The sequence below is a fragment of the Acomys minous genome (assembly GCF_964271855.1).
Source record: "Acomys minous genome assembly, chromosome: 4".
In the NCBI taxonomy this organism is placed as follows: domain Eukaryota; kingdom Metazoa; phylum Chordata; class Mammalia; order Rodentia; family Muridae; genus Acomys; species Acomys minous.
In genome coordinates, this window is record NC_140486.1 from 101,158,290 (window position 1) to 101,165,252 (window position 6,963).

Sequence of the window (6,963 nt, forward strand, 5' to 3'; positions counted from 1 at the left end):
AAATGTCCCAGGAACACAATACCCTAATTTATCTTCCTCTTACACTATTATATAAGGAAACTAAGACTCAGAAATAAAATGCTCAGAAGGATGAAATGACTTGTTCCATATGCTTAACATTAAAGGCAGGCATGGGCACCTGGCCCTAACCTCCCCACACTGCCTTAGCAGATAACTTTCCTTAGAGGCCAGGGTATTGGATTCATACAATGCTAAAAATGCTAAATTTACTTCCACAATACTTTTCCAGTTTTCAAAGACTTTCACAAACACAATCTATTTCATCCTCACCCTGCCTTTCAGCAGATAAAACCCAACATCCATAGCTTAAGGTTTTTGTTTCCGTGGACACCATTCACACACAGGCTATGAGGACCACTCTGCCAGGCATCATTAGCACATATACACCTGGAGAGCAGAGTCGAATACCCTTACATTTACCTTTGAGTACAGTGAAGACAGCATGGTCATTGGCCCATATTCTGTGTCACTCATTAAGTTCCTTGCAGAGTAGGTAGGGGCTCCTACATAATGTTGTAAATCATTGGAGATCTACCTCCTGAGGCCCAGAGACAGTCCTTTCTGTTGACCTAGGAGCTTTTGCTATGAGGTAAGTCTTGGCCCTTTAGAACACATGCTATGAGCTCTGCCAGGTGCTGGGCTGAGCAGAACACGTGTCACAGGTGAAATCACTGATCACGCTTTGTCACCCAATGTCACTAGAGAAGGAACATCACAACCCCACATCTACATTTGCTCACTTATTCTCCATAAGGTCCAAGACCTTTCTGGGAAGGCATTGGGCAGGGCCAGTGCCCAGCCGTGACCCTGGTGTTTTGCCTGCACATAGGTGGGACTCTGACAGTGCTGTGTGCGGCGACTCAACCTCTTCCTTAGGCAGTGGGACTCACTGTGGGCACTCTCCAGAACTTCATGTTTTCCTGTCTGCATAAGTTTAAGTATTTCCTGTGCCAGGTATGCACTCAGGACCTCAAGCAAATCCTTTACAGATTCCAGGAAAATAGCTTCCTTCCTATCCCTGGCTCATGTTTTCCAACCTCTCCCACGATTATATTCTAAAAACACTCTATTGTTGCCCAAATCCTACAGGATGGATAAAAGTGTTTCTCTCTCCTCCAGGCCCCCTTTCTACTACTCAGTTGGATGGCAACCTGCAAAGGACAAAGTTCTCAGGCTGCCATGATCTATCCATCCTCCCTTAAGGACACCTGGAAAGCATGTCCCCCACCCCCTGCCATTCATTTGTTCTCTATTGCTTCAGGGAAGGTAGATCTGGAATTCCTAAAGGGAAGATGATAATCCCAGGAAGACATCGAGGTTACAGGCTTACATAGGTCACACAGCCAACCAGGAACGGGGCTGGGCCTGCCAGTGAAGTCCAACCCCGGAGCATTTGCTCTTCCGTCTCTTCTCTCTCTTCTCTGTGAAGTCTCTTTGGTCCTATACCTGCAAAGGTGTAAGGAGTCTTTGTTTCACTCATTCAATTCTGTCCTTTCCTGAGTCCCTCATCTTTGAGCGTACTGACACACTAACCCATCTTAGAGTCAATAGGGTAAGGAACACACACATACACTCATGCACATGCGTAGCATGAGAGAAATAAATAATGTCATGAGAGAGAGAGAGAGAGAGAGAGAGAGAGAGAGAGAGAGAGAGAGAGAGAGAAGGGTATACCAGTGGAAAGACACAGAGAATAGACAATGAAGAACAAAGAAGAGTTAATACTTACAAGAGACAAGATGAGACATTGGGTTAGGAATGCCAGGTCCTAGTATTCGCACTATCATTTAGTGGCTGAGCTAGTTGGGAGAATAACTTAACTCCTCCAAGCCCCATTTTTCCATCTGTAAGATAGACATTGTTTACTTCAGAAATATTCCTTGTGTGTTATTTTTCAGGTACCTGAAATTCATTAATGAATGATATAGTTTTAGAAAGTCCTGCCTTTGGGTTAAGGTGGAAAATGAAAAAAAAATCATAACAAGTGAAGGATTTAGTGTACTAAAGATGGTATAGGGTGGGCCTAGGAGCCTTAAGTCTTCTTGACATACTCCATCATTGGCTGGGAGCAGCTTGCAGAAGATATATTGTCTTCTTAAATGCAGTGACTGCCGAACATAGCATCTGAGGGTCCTGGACCAATCTGCTCCTTGGGGCTGGAAATCTGCAGGCAAATCCCCATGGCTGCTATAGGGAAGAAGAAGAAGAAGAAGAAGAAGAAGAAGAAGAAGAAGAAGAAGAAGAAGAAGAAGAAGAAGAAGCAGCAGCTAAGGTGTGAGCAGATTGCAATTTTAAGAGAGAGGTCAGATGGTCTCACAGAGAAAGTGATATGAGAGCAAATATTGAGAGGTACGGACAGACAGAGGCATACAGATAGGACAGCTGTCATTGCTGTGGACCTTACAACCCCAGTTTTGCAGGCTAGTGAGAGCCGGCTGTGGATTTATGCGTGGGAAAGAACTTTCTAACAGTAGAGACTCAGCTGCCAGAGAATGAACAAATAAGGCCATTTGTCCTAGCATCTTGGGCTGACATGTCTCCAAGAGAGGAGATGCTGGCCTTCATCCCAGACCATGTGGGACCCCTCTGCTGGGAGGAAGAACCTGGAGGGCCATACCACCATAGGGGGAGCAAGGCATTTTGTTTCCAGGGAATGCTGCTCCAAGGGATCCAGAACTCTCTGAAGGGCCAAAATAAACAGCCCTCAAGTTCCCCAGAGGATGGAATCTTATTTTCAGCTCAACAATGGGTTCTAAAACACAATCTTCTTTTTTCTCAGACATCTAGATGAATATGTTATTCACCTTGACAACCGCAGTTAACAATAGTTCCCGATAAGAGATAATTTTTGTCTCTGTGGCATCCGGGGCAGACAGTTTCTTCAGTAAAGCACAAAGACAAGTCACAAGAGGCTGGCAGTCCCCAAGTGTCTAGTGTGTGCTGGGCTTGGCTCCAGGTCAGGTAACCTAGCTGGGTTTCATGAGTACTCAATGCACTTGGCAAAAATAAGAAGCTGAGATGAGGCATGCAGGACGCAGACGGTGAGCGGTAGAGCCAAGGTTCAAACCCAGGCATATGTGTTTCCCAGGTCTGGCATCCTTACCATACTGCTTCTCTCTTGCCCTTCACATCTCCTCATTGCTCAACATGTCTGGTCCACAGAATTATATTTTAATTATTTTTTTTCTGAGGATCTATTTCCCATCTCCTCTCCTTTCCCTACATACCTCATTTCTGGAGAAATGGGCAGACCATTTTTTGTTTCTGATTGACCCATAGCGTGTATCAGGGACCCTCTGCATAGAAGGTGGGGTTAGCTGGCTAGGCTGACTGTTCTCTTAGAGAGAAGATGCCCATATGCGCTCTTATTCTTTGGCACTGGGTTTTTAAAGAGCACTTTATGACAGTATTACCTAAGGGCTTGTTGTGGCCTTGTTAGTGGAAGTTCTGACTTGATAGGTTCAGAGTAGACCCACAAGTCAACATTTTACTAAGAGCCATTTCTGAGGAGTATGCAGCTAAATGAGCAGCTTTGATTTGGGTAACAGTCCACTTGGTAGCATTCCTGGAGGAAATGGCCAGTGTTCTTCCTTGTGTCCTTTGGGAAAGGGCCAAGAAGAAATGGCTCTACTAGTTCTAAGTAAGTGCCCATGTGACCCCTCTCCAGTCAGTCACAGGTCAAGGATCCAGATCAAAGGGCTGGATAATATGAAGATGTCATATGTGTTTTTTCACATGGCCAAACTTACATGCTTGCAAATGCTCCTGTAATACTCAGAAAAGAAACTTGACCCTCTCCTGGGGCAGAATTGTGTGATTTGGTAGAAACTCCAGGGACCTTTACATTGTTTTTTCCTGGTTGGCATATACACTGGAGAATGGACTTAGTAGTTAGTGGTCACGAGACTAATGTTGGCTGTGGAGTCCCCCGCCTTCCAATTACTTTTGTTCCTTGACTCTGGTTAGTGACAGGCTCTCATGTCCAGTGTGGTCCCACAGGCTTGCTGACTCAGGAGAGCTGAAAGGAATTTACAATCTGAGTTCTCAAATACTCAGTATACAATGGGGCAAAAGTCACAGCTAGTGCCACCTTTCACCCCTTTCCCGTCTTTCCTCCCTGATGCTGCCCTCTGTTTCCTGATGAGAGCTTGCTATCCATCCCTTAGTTTGTGGCCTCCTCAGGCTTGGTGTCAGAGTATCTGATAGGACTTTAAATTGAAGCAGGAAAACATGTTAATACTGCCTACTATGCCAAGCTGTAAGATGTGAGAGGTCCATCAAGTTCTCATGATTGTCTCCTGGAATGCATACTCGTATCATTATCAATTAGCAATGAGGAAACTAAGGCACAGTGAGGCTAAGCAATTTGTCCAGCCTATGAAACTGGTCTGTGGTGGAGGGAGGCTTTGAGTCCGGGCTCTTTGAGTCTATATCCTATCCATGGAAGATTTTCACTTCCATGGGTGTTAGAAAATAAAACCTTTAAATGGCTACCTGGATGATAGGGACTCTAAATCAAAGACAATGTTAAGAAAGAAAGAGCTTGAAAAATTAGACCCTGCGCTTTATAAGAGGAAACTGAGTCCCGAGAGCCAAAAGACCTCAGTGTCCTGTTGTGGTGTGTAGGCAAGCCGGAGCAGGCTTCCCAGTCTCCTGGTACCAGCTTCATGTTCAGTGCTTTTGTCCAGAAGGTCAATTCACATGGACTTGAAAGTCAAGATCTTCACAGTCCAAATCTCTCAAAGATTGTTTGTAACCAGGCACACTTAATAGTGTATTTTTTTATCCGGACATTTTAAATCCACCCCCAAAGCCATTTGGCCAACAACACAGGCCACAGTCTGCTGACCTATTATAAAGCAGCATCTTTGAGCTCCAGACAAGGCAGGGCTGCGTTCTGAAGCACTCTGATGAGCAATCAGATATTCGGAGCCCTCACTTCTTACGCCCATTACCTGGCCTCTTCTTCCCAAGGGCTCTGCTCCCTGAAGGGGCTTCTCTTCCTTATCCTGCTCTCTCCCTTCTCGCTGCCTAGTCATGTACACCTTCTGAATCACAGGTTTCCAGCTGCCCTGCCCCCAGCCCCTTCTGCCTAGAACATATCTCCTCTGCCTGATGAACTCTCCTTTCAGGTTTCTGTCATCTCCTGGGTGCCTTCAGCCCCATGCCTTGTCCCCATAGGCAAGGAGCTGGGATGTGATGCCTCAATTTGCTTAGTTTGAGTGTGTTGTGCCTGGCCTTACTTTCTGAGCCTTGATATTCCTTTCCTTCATAGTTCCCTAATTTGTAAAAAAAAAAGATTGAACTTAATGGTCCCAAGTAACCGACTGTTGAGCATTAGTTAGTGCTGTCATTGAGATATGTCCGTTCCCCCTGCCTTTCATTTTATGTCTTCACCCCCATACTCAGCTGTCATAAGCAAACTGTGCAACTTCCCAGGCCCCAGGAAATCTTTAAATAAAGCTTATTTTTTCTCATGGGTTGGGAGAAGTGACACATTATTCTTTTTCAAAATTGTGACAGGACAAAACAACAACCAAAAAAACCCCCCGAAACAAAAAACAAAACAAAAACCCCAAACCCAACCCAAAACAAAGCAAAATGAAACACCTGAAGCAAGTCAAAACAGGAAAAGTCACCCTTGCAGGAGGAGGTGGGGAGAGCGGGCAGCCCCTCCACTGTTCCAAGGGATATTCAGGCCTACACATGCTTTACAGATCAGTAGGATCTGATCGCAGATGAAGAAGAGAAGAATGGACAGAGCTGACAGCTCTGGTGGAAAGTAACTCCAAACCAACAAAGGCTCTGTCTAAAAATACTCAACCGGGACCTTACTGTTTCCAAGACAGATGGACACTGCGGGCTGGCGGAGGGCAGTGTCGGGGGAGGAAATTGTATCTGACAGTGATAACAATCTGGCCTCTCCCGGAGCTTCCCATCCCAAGAGTCCGGCTGGCTGGCTGGCCGGATCTCCACTTGTGCAAGAGACGTGGCTAGAAATAGAATCCTCCCATGCTGCGAGGTGGCCCATCCAGCATGAGGGCCCACAGAACATCTCCCTCCAAGCCATCCTTGGAGAGGAGGCAGATGAGGGGTGGAGGCCACTGGAGTGAGACAGATGACACGTAACACCCACATGGGACTCTGTGGCCACCTACAATCCTAGCTTTGGGCTGCAGCAGATGACCTTTGTTTAAGTGCCTGTCCTTGTGACTTTCAGGAAGTCTTGCTTAAGCTCTTTGGATAACAGGGAGGGATGCGATTTCAGAAGCAGTATGTTCAGTTCTAGGAGACACACTTTAAGTAGGACAATAACCAAACAGTGAGGTCAAGTGGAGAGGGGAATGGACTAACACAATGAAGGACTCCCATGCGACAGACAGGAAGATATGATTTGCTCTACAAATTGCAAATGGCAGAAAGAGAGTCAAGAGGCAAAGTACAGAAGTAAATGGTGCCAGCCTAGGGGAGAGAGGCAGTCTCCATGTCAGCATTGCTCCTGTGTGCCCTATACACAGAGGGATAGAACCCTCATTAGGGGAAGTCACTGGCTTTGTGTCAATCACCTGTTTCCTGGCCACCATCTAGGCAGCAACTCCAAGTAGGACAGAGACTAAGCGTAAGCAATAAACAGGGTACCAGATTAAGGGATAAAATTGATCCTCATCTGGTCTTTACAACCTGGCTTTCAGAAATGATTGAAGTCTTTTCTAATGGAAAAGTGGGATGCCTCAGCCCAAGTACCAGATCTTGGGTACTTTAGATAGCTAATCTCACCTATTTAGCTGGTGGTTATCTTTCCTGTGATTGAGCTGAGTTCCCAGAAGAAGATACAAATACCAAGGCTGGTTTCTTTCATCCATCCCAAGGACAAATGGGACTTTGTTTAGCCTCTTAGAGAGACAACACTAATGAACAGCTCCTAGAGGGAGCCTATTTTGG